Consider the following 12,724-nt stretch of genomic DNA (forward strand, 5'->3'; position numbering starts at 1 on the left):
CTCAGGCCCCAGCAATGTTATTACCCCGGGAAAGGGCACTCGCACCCCTCATGCAGTATCTCAGGCCCCAGCAATGTTATTACCCCGGGACAGGGCACTCGCACCCCTCATACAGTATCTCAGGCCCCAGCAATGTTATTACCCCGGGACAGGGCACTCGCACCCCTCATACAGTATCTCAGGCCCCAGCAATGTTATTACCCCGGGACAGGGCACTCGCACCCCTCATACAGTATCTCAGGCCCCAGCAATGTTATTACCCCGGGACAGGGCACTCGCACCCCTCATACAGTATCTCAGGCCCCAGCAATGTTATTACCCCGTGAGAGGGCACTCGCACCCCTCATACAGTATCTCAGGCCCCAGCAATGTTATTACCCCGGGACAGGGCACTCGCACCCCTCATACAGTATCTCAGGCCCCAGCAATGTTATTACCCCGAGACAGGGCACTCGCACCCCTCATACAGTATCTCAGGCTCCAGCAATGTTATTACCCCGGGACAGGGCACTCGCACCCCTCATACAGTATCTCAGGCCCCAGCAATGTTATTACCCCGGGACAGGGCACTCGCACCCCTCATACAGTATCTCAGGCCCCAGCAATGTTATTACCCCGGGACAGGGCACTCGCACCCCTCATACAGTATCTCAGGCCCCAGCAATGTTATTACCCCGGGATAGGACACTCGCACCCCTCATACAGTATCTCAGGCCCCAGCAATGTTATTACCCCGGGACAGGGCACTCGCACCCCTCATACAGTATCTCAGGCCCCAGCAATGTTATTACCCCGGGACAGGGCACTCGCACCCCTCATACAGTATCTCAGGCCCCAGCAATGTTATTTCCCCGGGACAGGGCACTCGCACCCCTCATACAGTATCTCATGCCCCAGCAATGTTATTACCCCGGGATAGGACACTCGCACCCCTCATACAGTATCTCAGGCCCCAGCAATGTTATTACCCCGGGACAGGGCACTCGCACCCCTCATACAGTATCTCAGGCCCCAGCAATGTTATTACCCCGGGACAGGGCACTCGCACCCCTCATACAGTATCTCAGGCCCCAGCAATGTTATTACCCCGGGACAGGGCACTCGCACCCCTCATACAGTATCTCAGGCCCCAGCAATGTTATTACCCCGGGACAGGGCACTCGCACCCCTCATACAGTATCTCAGGCCCCAGCAATGTTATTACCCCGGGACAGGGCACTCGCACCCCTCATACAGTATCTCAGGCCCCAGCAATGTTATTACCCCGGGACAGGGCACTCGCACCCCTCATACAGTATCTCAGGCCCCAGCAATGTTATTACCCCGGGACAGGGCACTCGCACCCCTCATACAGTATCTCAGGCCCCAGCAATGTTATTACCCCGGGACAGGGCACTCGCACCCCTCATACAGTATCTCAGGCCCCAGCAATGTTATTACCCCGGGACAGGGCACTCGCACCCCTCATACAGTATCTCAGGCCCCAGCAATGTTATTACCCCGGGACAGGGCACTCGCACCCCTCATACAATATCTCAGGCCCCAGCAATGTTATTACCCCGGGACAGGGCACTCGCACCCCTCATACAGTATCTCAGGCCCCAGCAATGTTATTATCCCGGGACAGGGCACTCGCACCCCTCATACAGTATCTCAGGCCCCAGCAATGTTATTACCCCGGGACAGGGCACTCGCACCCCTCATACAGTATCTCAGGCCCCAGCAATATTATTACCCCGGGACAGGGCACTCGCACCCCTCATACAGTATCTCAGGCCCCAGCAATGTTATTACCCCGGGACAGGGCACTCGCACCCCTCATACAGTATCTCAGGCCCCAGCAATATTATTACCCCGGGACAGGGCACTCGCACCCCTCATACAGTATCTCAGGCCCCAGCAATGTTATTACCCCGGGACAGGGCACTCGCACCCCTCATACAGTATCTCAGGCCCCAGCAATATTATTACCCCGGGACAGGGCACTCGCACCCCTCATACAGTATCTCAGGCCCCAGCAATGTTATTACCCCGGGACAGGGCACTCGCACCCCTCATACAATATCTAGAGATTTGTCTCTAAATAATATTCCTCAAATACACGGTGGGAACAGCAAAAAATTTGCTGGCACATGGGCCCAATTATCATTACATACTTGTGGCTTATTCCCCGAAAACACCCGGGTAACTGCAAATATTTAGTATCGCCCCCATGTATGAAGGAGGGATTGCAGCAGATATTGAAAGAAGCTGCAGCCACCACAGGTCTCTAGGGGGGGGGGGGGGGGGGGAATTCAGCGCTGTCAGATTTACCAACTCCTCAAACCCGAAGTTCAGGAGACTGGCCCCATAGCAAACGCCATCTGAAGATGACATTAACCTGCTATAGTCACCAAAATCACTGGAAGCCTAACAGGCCAGATTTTAAGGATATCCATGGCTGAGCACAGATGGTTACACCAAACTGACTGAGGTACTACTTAAGCCACATTTGCCCAACCATGGATATCCTTAAAACCTGGACTGTAAGGCTGCCTTGCGGACAGAAGTTGGGGACCACTGCTATAAGATATATCATTTCAGCCTGAACACAGCACAGATACACCACTGAGCAGAGCAGTCACACCTGCGGGGTATCATTTGTATGCAGTGTCAGTGGTATGAGTGTGAGAGGTATGAGGTGTATAGGGAGAGGTATGGGGAGACAGGTAATGGGTGTGAGCTGTACAGAGAGAGAGGTATGAGGTGTATAGGGAGAGGTATGGGGAGACAGGTAATGGGTGTGAGCTGTACAGAGAGAGAGGTATGAGGTGTATAGGGAGAGGTATGGGGAGACAGATAATGGGTGTGAGCTGTACAGAGAGAGAGGTATGAGGTGTATAGGGAGAGGTGTGGGGAAACAGATAATGGGTGTGAGCTGTACAGAGAGAGAGGTATGAGGTGTATAGGGAGAGGTGTGGGGAAACAGATAATGGGTGTGAGCTGTACAGAGAGAGAGGTATGAGGTGTATAGGGAGAGGTATGGGGAGACAGGTAATGGGTGTGAGCTGTACAGAGAGAGAGGTATGAGGTGTATAGGGAGAGGTATGGGGAGACAGGTAATGGGTGTGAGCTGTACAGAGAGAGAGGTATGAGGTGTATAGGGAGAGGTATGGGGAGACAGATAATGGGTGTGAGCTGTACAGAGAGAGAGGTATGAGGTGTATAGGGAGAGGTATGGGGAGACAGGTAATGGGTGTGAGCTGAACAGAGAGAGAGGTATGAGGTGTATAGGGAGAGGTATGGGGAGACAGATAATGGGTGTGAGCTGTACAGAGAGAGAGGTATGAGGTGTATAGGGAGAGGTATGGGGAGACAGGTAATGGGTGTGAGCTGAACAGAGAGAGAGGTATGAGGTGTATAGGGAGAGGTATGGGGAGACAGGTAATGGGTGTGAGCTGAACAGAGAGAGAGGTATGAGGTGTATAGGGAGAGGTATGGGGAGACAGGTAATGGGTGTGAGCTGAACAGAGAGAGAGGTATGAGGTGTATAGGGAGAGGTATGGGGAGACAGGTAATGGGTGTGAGCTGAACAGAGAGAGAGGTATGAGGTGTATAGGGAGAGGTATGGGGAGACAGATAATGGGTGTGAGCTGTACAGAGAGAGAGGTATGAGGTGTATAGGGAGAGGTATGGGGAGACAGGTAATGGGTGTGAGCTGTACAGAGAGAGAGGTATGAGGTGTATAGGGAGAGGTATGGGGAGACAGGTAATGGGTGTGAGCTGAACAGAGAGAGAGGAATGAGGTGTATAGGGAGAGGTATGGGGAGACAGATAATGGGTGTGAGCTGTACAGAGAGAGAGATACGAGGTGTATAGGGAGAGGTATGGGGAGACAGATAATGGGTGTGAGCTGTACAGGGAGAGAGGTATGAGGTGTATAGGGAGAGGTATGGGGAGACAGGTAATGGGTGTGAGCTGAACAGAGAGAGAGGTATGAGGTGTATAGGGAGAGGTATGGGGAGACAGATAATGGGTGTGAGCTGTACAGAGAGAGAGATACGAGGTGTATAGGGAGAGGTATGGGGAGACAGGTAATGGGTGTGAGCTGTACAGAGAGAGAGGTATGAGGTGTATAGGGAGAGGTATGGGGAGACAGGTAATGGGTGTGAGCTGTACAGGGAGAGAGGTATGAGGTGTATAGGGAGAGGTATGGGGAGACAGATAATGGGTGTGAGCTGTACAGAGAGAGAGGTATGAGGTGTATAGGGAGAGGTATGGGGAGACAGGTAATGGGTGTGAGCTGTACAGAGAGAGAGGTATGAGGTGTATAGGGAGAGGTATGGGGAGACAGATAATGGGTGTGAGCTGTACAGAGAGAGAGGTATGAGGTGTATAGGGAGAGGTATGGGGAGACAGATAATGGGTGTGAGCTGTACAGAGAGAGAGGTATGAGGTGTATAGGGAGAGGTATGGGGAGACAGATAATGGGTGTGAGCTGTACAGGGAGAGAGGTATGAGGTGTATAGGGAGAGGTATGGGGAGACAGATAATGGGTGTGAGCTGTACAGAGAGAGAGGTATGAGGTGTATAGGGAGAGGTATGGGGAGACAGATAATGGGTGTGAGCTGTACAGGGAGAGAGGTATGAGGTGTATAGGGAGAGGTATGGGGAGACAGATAATGGGTGTGAGCTGTACAGAGAGAGAGATACGAGGTGTATAGGGAGAGGTATGGGGAGACAGGTAATGGGTGTGAGCTGTACAGAGAGAGAGGTATGAGGTGTATAGGGAGAGGTATGGGGAGACAGGTAATGGGTGTGAGCTGTACAGGGAGAGAGGTATGAGGTGTATAGGGAGAGGTATGGGGAGACAGATAATGGGTGTGAGCTGTACAGAGAGAGAGAGATACGAGGTGTATAGGGAGAGGTATGGGGAGACAGGTAATGGTGTGAGGTGTACAGAGAGATGTATGAGGTGTACAGAGAGATGTATGAGGTGTATAGAGAGGTATGGGGAGACAGGTAATGGGTGTGAGCTGTACAGAGAGAGAGGTATGAGGGGTATGGGGAGACAGGTAATGGGTGTGAGTTGTATAGGGAGAGGTATGAGGTGTATAGAGAGGTATGGGGAATGAGGTGTATAGAGAGATATGAGGTGTATAGAGAGGTATGGGGAATGAGGTGGATAGAGAGGTATGAGGTGTATAGAGAGGTATGGGGAATGAGGTGGATATAGAGGTATGAGGTGTATAGAGAGGTATGGGGAATGAGGTGGATATAGAGGTATGAGGTGTATAGAGAGGTATGGGGAATGAGGTGTATAGAGAGGTATGAGGTGTATAGGGAGAGGTATGAGGTGTATAGAGAGGTATGGGGAATGAGGTGTATAGAGAGGTATGTGGAATGAGGTGTATAGAGAGGTATGGGGAATGAGGTGTATAGAGAGGTATGGGAAATGAGGTGTATAGAGAGGTATGAGGTGTATAGAGAGGAATGAGGTGTATAGGGAGAGGTATAAGGTGTATAGAGAGGTATGGGGAATGAGGTATGTGGAATGAGGTGTATAGAGAGGTATGGGGAATGAGGTGTATAGAGAGGTATGAGGTGTAGTCAGCAGCATGCCCCTGGCAGTGTGGGCACAGTATGAGTGCAGATCCAGCTGATAGACACGCGGGGGGATGTTACTCAGGTATCAGAGCTTCGCCCCCCTCCCGCTGCCTCTTTGTCTGCGTCGCGCCCCGTACTCTCGCCGTCACGTGACCTGACCGGCCCGGAAGCGGAAGCGGCGGGAGGACAGTGTGATCTGGGGAACCGGAGGCATGATGGGGGCCGGTGGGGCCCCGATTCCCGTTCTCTGAGTGTGAGTGTCCGAGACCCCCGATACCCCGAGCCTGTGACCCCCTGAGGGGGCTGTCCTGTCACTCACAGGGCGAGGAGTTGGGGGCCCTGCATTACATGGGGGGAGCTGTCATTACATGGGAGGCACTGTCATTACATGGGGTGCTGTCACTCATTACATGGGGGGGCTGTCACTGTCATTACATGGGGTGCTGTCACTGTCATTACATGGGGTGCTGTCACTGTGATTACATGGGGGGGGGCTGTCACTGTCATTACAGGGGGGGGGTTGTCACTGTCATTACATGGGGGGCTGTCACTGTCATTACAGGGGGGGGGTTGTCACTGTCATTACATGGGGGACTGTCACTGTCATTACAGGGGGGGGGGTTTGTCACGGTCATTACATGGGGGGCTGTCACTGTCATTACAGGGGGGGTTGTCACTGTCATTACAGGGGGGGTTGTCACTGTCATTACATGGGAGGGCTTCACTGTCATTACAGGGGGGGGGGGGTTGTCACTGTCATTACATGGGGGACTGTCACTGTCATTACAGGGGGGGGGGTTTGTCACGGTCATTACATGGGGGGCTGTCACTGTCATTACAGGGGGGGTTGTCACTGTCATTACAGGGGGGGTTGTCACTGTCATTACAGGGGGGGGGTTGTCACTGTCATTACAGGGGGGGTTGTCACTGTCATTACATGGGGGGAGCTGTCATTACATGGGAGGCACTGTCATTACATGGGGGGGCTGTCACTGTCATTACATGGGGTGCCGTCACTGTCATTACATGGGGTGCTGTCACTGTCATTACATGGGGTGCTGTCACTGTCATTACATGGGGGGGCTGTCACTGTCATTACAGGGGGGGGTTGTCACTGTCATTACATGGGGGGCTGTCACTGTCATTACTGGGGGGGGCTGTCACTGTCATTACATGGGGGGCTGTCACTGTCATTACAGGGGGGGGTTGTCACGGTCATTACATGGGGGGCTGTCACTGTCATTACATGGGAGGCTGTCACTGTCATTACATGGGAGGCTGTCACTGTCATTACAGGGGGGGTTGTCACTGTCATTACATGGGGGGGCTTCACTGTCATTACAGGGGGGGGCTGTCACTGTCATTACATGGGGGGAGCTGTCATTACATGGGAGGCACTGTCATTACATGGGGGGGCTGTCACTGTCATTACATGGGGGGCTGTCACTCATTACATGGGGTGCTGTCACTGTCATTACAGGGGGGGTTGTCACTGTCATTACAGGGGGGGTTGTCACTGTCATTACAGGGGGGTGCTGTCACTGTCATTACATGGGAGGCTGTCACTGTCATTACATGGGGGGGCTGTCACTATAGGGGGGGCTGTCACTGTCATTACATGGGGGCTGTCACTGTCATTACAGGGGGGGTTGTCACTGTCATTACATGGGGGGTTGTCACTGTCCTTACAGGGGGGGCTGTCACTGTCATTACATAGGGGTCTGTCACTGTCATTACATGGGAGGCTGTCACTGTCATTACAGGGGGGGTTGTCACTGTCATTACATGGGAGGTTGTCACTGTCATTACATGGGAGGTTGTCACTGTCATTACATGGGGGGGCTGTCACTGTCATTACATGGGGGGCTGTCACTGTCATTACAGGGGGGGTTGTCACTGTCATTACAGGGGGGGGGCTGTCACTGTCATTACATGGGGGCTGTCACTGTCATTACATGGGGGCTGTCACTGTCATTACAGGGGGGGTTGTCACTGTCATTACGTGGGGGGCTGTCACTGTCATTACGTGGGGGGGGGCTGTCACTGTCATTACATGGGGGGGCTGTCACTGTCATTACATGGGGGGCTGTCACTGTCATTACATGGGGGGGCTGTCACTGTCATTACATGGGAGGCTGTCACTGTCATTACATGGGGTGCTGTCACTGTCATTACATGGGGGTTTGTCACTGTCATTACATGGGGGGGTTGTCACTGTCATTACATGGGGGGGTTGTCACTACATGGGGTGCTGTCACTGTCATTACATGGGGAGAGCTGTCACTGTCATTACATGGGGGGAGCTGTCACTGTCATTACATGAGGGGGCTGTCACTGTCATTACATGGGAGGCTGTCACTGTCATTACATGGGAGGCTGTCACTGTCATTAAATGGGGGGCTGTCACTGTCATTACATGGGGGGGCTGTCACTGTCATTACATGGGGGGCTGTCACTGTCATTACATGGGGGGGCTGTCACTGTCATTACATGGGGGGGCTGTCACTGTAATTACATGGGGGGCTGTCACTGTCATTACATGGGGGGTCTGTCACTGTCATTACATGGGGGGAACTGTCATTACATGGGGGGCTGTCACTGTCATTACATGGGGGGGCTGTCACTGTCATTACATGGGGGGGCTGTCACTGTAATTACATGGGGGGCTGTCACTGTCATTACATGGGGGGGCTGTCACTGTCATTACATGGGGGCACTGTCATTACATGGGAGGCTGTAACTGTCATTACATTGGGGGGAGCTGTCACTGTCATTACATGGGGGGCTGTCACTGTCATTACATGGGGGCTGTCACTGTCATTACATTGGGGGGAGCTGTCACTGTCATTACATGGGGGGCACTGTCATTACATGGGAGGCTGGCACTGTCATTTTATTGGGGGAGCTGTAACTGTCATTACATGGGGTGCTGTCACTGTCATTACATGGGGTGCTGTCACTGTCATTACATGGGGGGGGCTGTCACTGTCATTACATGGGGGGGCTGTCACTGTCATTACATGGGGGGGCTGTCACTGTCATTACATGGGGGGCTGTCACTGTCATTACATGGGGGGAGCTGTCACTGTCATTACATGGGGGGAGCTTTCACTGTCATTACATGGGGGGAACTGTCACTGTCATTACATGGGGGGCTGTCACTGTCATTACATGGGGGTCTGTCACTACATGGGAGGCTATCACTGTCATTACATGGGGGGGAGCTGTCACTGTCATTACATGGGAGGCTGTCACTGTCATTACATGGGGGGGGAGCTGTCACTGTCATTACATGGGGGGGCTGTCACTGTCATTACATGGGAAGAGCTGTCACTGTCATTACATGGGAAGAGCTGTCACTGTCATTACATGGGGGTCTGTCACTGTCATTACATGGGGGGAGCTGTCACTACATGGGAGGCTGTCACTGTCATTACATGGGGGGGAGCTGTCACTACATGGGAGGCTGTCACTGTCATTACATGGGGGGGAGCTGTCACTGTCATTACATGGGAGGCTGTCACTGTCATTACATGGGGGGCTGTCACTGTCATTACATGGGGGGCTGTCACTGTCATTACATGGGGGCTGTCACTGTCATTACATGGGGGGGCTGTCACTGTCATTACATGGGGGGCTGTCACTGTCATTACATGGGGGGCTGTCACTGTCATTACATGGGAGGCTGTCACTGTCATTACATGGGGGGCTGTCACTACATGGGAGGCTGTCACTGTCATTACATGGGGGGGAGCTGTCACTGTCATTACATGGGGGGCTGTCACTGTCATTACATGGGGTGCTGTCACTGTCATTACATGGGGGGCTGTCACTACATGGGAGGCTGTCACTGTCATTACATGGGGGGCTGTCAGTCATTACATGGGGGGCTGTCACTGTCATTACATGGGGGGGCTGTCACTGTCATTACATGGGGTGCTGTCACTGTCATTACATGGGGGGCTGTCACTGTCATTACATGGGGGGAAGCTGTCACTGTCATTACATGGGAGGCTGTCACTGTCATTACATGGGGGGCTGTCACTGTCATTACATGGGGGGCTGTCACTGTCATTACATGGGGGGCTGTCACTGTCATTACATGGGGGGGCTGTCACTGTCATTACATGGGGTGCTGTCACTGTCATTATATGGGGTGCTGTCACTGTCATTACATGGGGGAGCTGTCACTGTCATTACATGGGGGGGCTGTCACTATCATTACATGGGGGTGCTGTCACTGTCATTACATGGGGGGCTGTCACTACATGGGGGGGCTGTCACTGTCATTACATGGGGTGCTGTCACTCATTACATGTGGAGAGCTGTCACTGTCATTACATGGGGTGCTGTCACTGTCATTACATGGGGGGGCTGTCACTGTCATTACATGTGGAGAGCTGTCACTGTCATTACATGGGGGGCTGTCACTGTCATTACATGGGGGGGCCGTCACTGTCATTACATGGGGGGGCCGTCACTGTCATTACATGGGGGGGCCGTCACTGTCATTACATGGGGGGCCGTCACTGTCATTACATGGGGTGCTGTCACTGTCATTACATGGGGAGAGCTGTCACTGTCATTACATGGGGAGAGCTGTCACTGTCATTACATGGGGAGAGCTGTCACTGTCATTACATGGGGGGGGCTGTCACTGTCATTACATGGGGGGAACTGTCACTGTCATTACATGGGGGGCACTGTCATTACATGGGGAGAGCTGTCACTGTCATTACATGGGGGGCTGTCACTGTCATTACATGGGGGGAGCTGTCACTGTCATTACATGGGGGGGCTGTCACTGTCATTACATGGGGAGGCTGTCACTGTCATTACATGGGGAGGCTGTCACTGTCATTACATGGGGGGAGCTGTCTCTGTCATTACATGGGGGGAGCTGTCTCTGTCATTACATGGGGGGCATTGCCATTACATTGGGGGTGGGGGGGGGGCACTGTCATTATATGGGGTCTGTCACTTCCATTACATGGTGGGCACTGCCATTACATGGGGCCTCTATTCTTACTCATTACGCAGGGGGCACACTCATACACGGGAGTCTGTCATTACATGGGGGATCTGTATTGTCTCATATGGGAGACTAACATGTATAGAGGTCTGATTGGTGGGTGTCATTACACGGGGGTCTCAGTGATTTGGCATACATGGGGGATCTGTCATGGAGGGTGTCAGACAGTATTGGAGGGGGTGTCAGTCATTAGGCGAGTGTCATACAGTGTGTCCGGGAGGTGTTAGCGTGAGGAGGGGGTGTCAGTGTGGGGAGTAGGTGTTAGATATTGGGGTCAGTCATACAGTGTGGGGAGGGGATGTCAGTGTGGGGAGTAGGTGTTAGATATTGGTGGGAATCATACAGCGTGGGGAGGGGGTGTCAGTGTGGGGAGTAGGTGTTAGATATTGGGGGGAGTCATATAGTGTGGGGAGGGGGTGTCAGTGCAGTGTGGGGAGTAGGTGTTAGATATTGGGGGGAGTCATACAGCGTGGGGAGGCGATGTCAGTGTGGGGAGTAGGTGTCATACAGTGTGGGGAGGGGGTGTCAGTGTGGGGAGTAGGTGTTAGATATTGGGGGGAGTCATACAGTGTGGGGAGGGGGTGTCAGTGTGGGGAGTAGGTGTTCGATATTGGGGGGAGTCATACAGCGTGGGGAGGCGATGTCAGTGTGGGGAGTAGATGTTAGATATTGGGGGAGTTATACAGCGTGGGGAGGGGGTGTCAGTGTGGGGAGTAGGTGTTAGATATTGGGGGGAGTCATACAGTGTGGGGACGGGGTGTCAGTGTGGGGAGTAGGTGTTAGATATTGGGGGGAGTCATACAGCGTGGGGAGGCGATGTCAGTGTGGGGAGTAGGTGTTAGATATTGGGGGAGTCATACAGCGTGGGGAGGGGGTGTCAGTGTGGGGACTAGGTGTTAGATATTAGGGGAGTTATACAGCGTGGAGAGGGGGTGTCAATGTGGGGAGTAGGTGTTAGATATTGGGGGGGGTCATACACCGTGGGGAGGGGATGTCAGTGTGGGAGTAGGTGTTAGATATTGGGGGGAATCATACAGCGTGGGGAGGGGGTGTCAGTGTGGGGAGTAGGTGTTAGATATTGGGGAGAATCATACACCGTGGGGAGTAGGTGTTAGATATTGGGGGAGTCATACAGCGTGGGGAGGGGGTGTCAGTGTGGGGAGTAGGTGTTAGATATTGGGGGGAATCATACACCGTGGGGAGTAGGTGTTAGATATTGGGGGAGTCATACAGCGTGGGGAGGGGGTGTCAGTGTGGGGAGTCGGTGTTAGATATTGGGGGGAGTCATACAGTGTGGAGAGGGGGTGTCAGTGTGGGGAGTAGGTGTTAGATATTGGGGGGAATCATACAGCGTGGGGAGGGGGTGTCAGTGTGGGGAGTAGGTGTTAGATATTTGGGGGAATCATACACCGTGGGGAGGGATTGTCAGTGTGGGGAGTAGGTGTTAGATATTGGGGGAGTCATACAGCGTGGGGAGGGGGTGTCAGTGTGGGGAGTAGGTGTTAGATATTAGGGAAGAGTCATACAGTGTGGGGAGGGAGTGTCAGTGTGGGGAGTAGGTGTTAGATATTGGAGTCATACAGCGTGGGGAGGGGATGTCAGTGTGGGGAGAAGGTGTTAGATATTGGGGGGGGTCATACAGTGTGGGGAGGGGGTGTCAGTGTGTGAAGTAGGTGTTAGATATTGGGGGAGTCATACAGCGTGGGGAGGGGGTGTCAGTGTGGGAAGTAGGTGTTAGATATTGGGGGAGTCATACAGTGTGGGGAGGGGGTGTCAGTGTGGGGAGTAGGTGTTAGATATTGGGGGAGTCATACAGTGTGGGGAGGGGATGTCAGTGTGGGGGGTAGGTGTTAGATATTGGGGGAGTCATACAGCGTGGGGAGGGGGTGTCAGTGTGGGGAGTAGGTGTAAGATATTGGGGGGGAGTCATACAGCGTGGGGAGGGGATGTCAGTGTGGGGAGTAGGTGTTAGATATTGGGGGGAATCATACAGCGTGGGGAGGGGGTGTCAGTGTGGGGAGTAGGTGTTAGATATTGGGGGAATCATACACCGTGGGGAGTAGGTGTTAGATATTGGGGGAGTCATACAGCGTGGGGAGGGGGTGT

The 12,724-nt window shown here is 53.2% G+C and overlaps 1 protein-coding gene across 13 annotated transcripts in view; it reads left to right on the forward strand.

Moving 5' to 3' along the window:
- Positions 1 to 12,724, forward strand: part of C2CD5 (C2 calcium dependent domain containing 5) — a 195,085-nt gene that overhangs the window by 35,697 nt on the left and 146,664 nt on the right. The window contains exon 1 of one of the 13 annotated variants that reach the window (XM_063929382.1): positions 5,733 to 5,839. The exons of the other annotated variants lie outside the window; for them this stretch is intronic. The gene's annotated coding sequence lies outside the window, so the exon portion shown is untranslated. Of the gene's footprint in view, positions 1 to 5,732; positions 5,840 to 12,724 lie in introns of those variants that run through there. 13 annotated transcript variants of the gene reach the window in all.

The sequence above is a fragment of the Pseudophryne corroboree genome, chromosome 6 (assembly GCF_028390025.1).
Source record: "Pseudophryne corroboree isolate aPseCor3 chromosome 6, aPseCor3.hap2, whole genome shotgun sequence".
NCBI lineage: Eukaryota > Metazoa > Chordata > Amphibia > Anura > Myobatrachidae > Pseudophryne > Pseudophryne corroboree.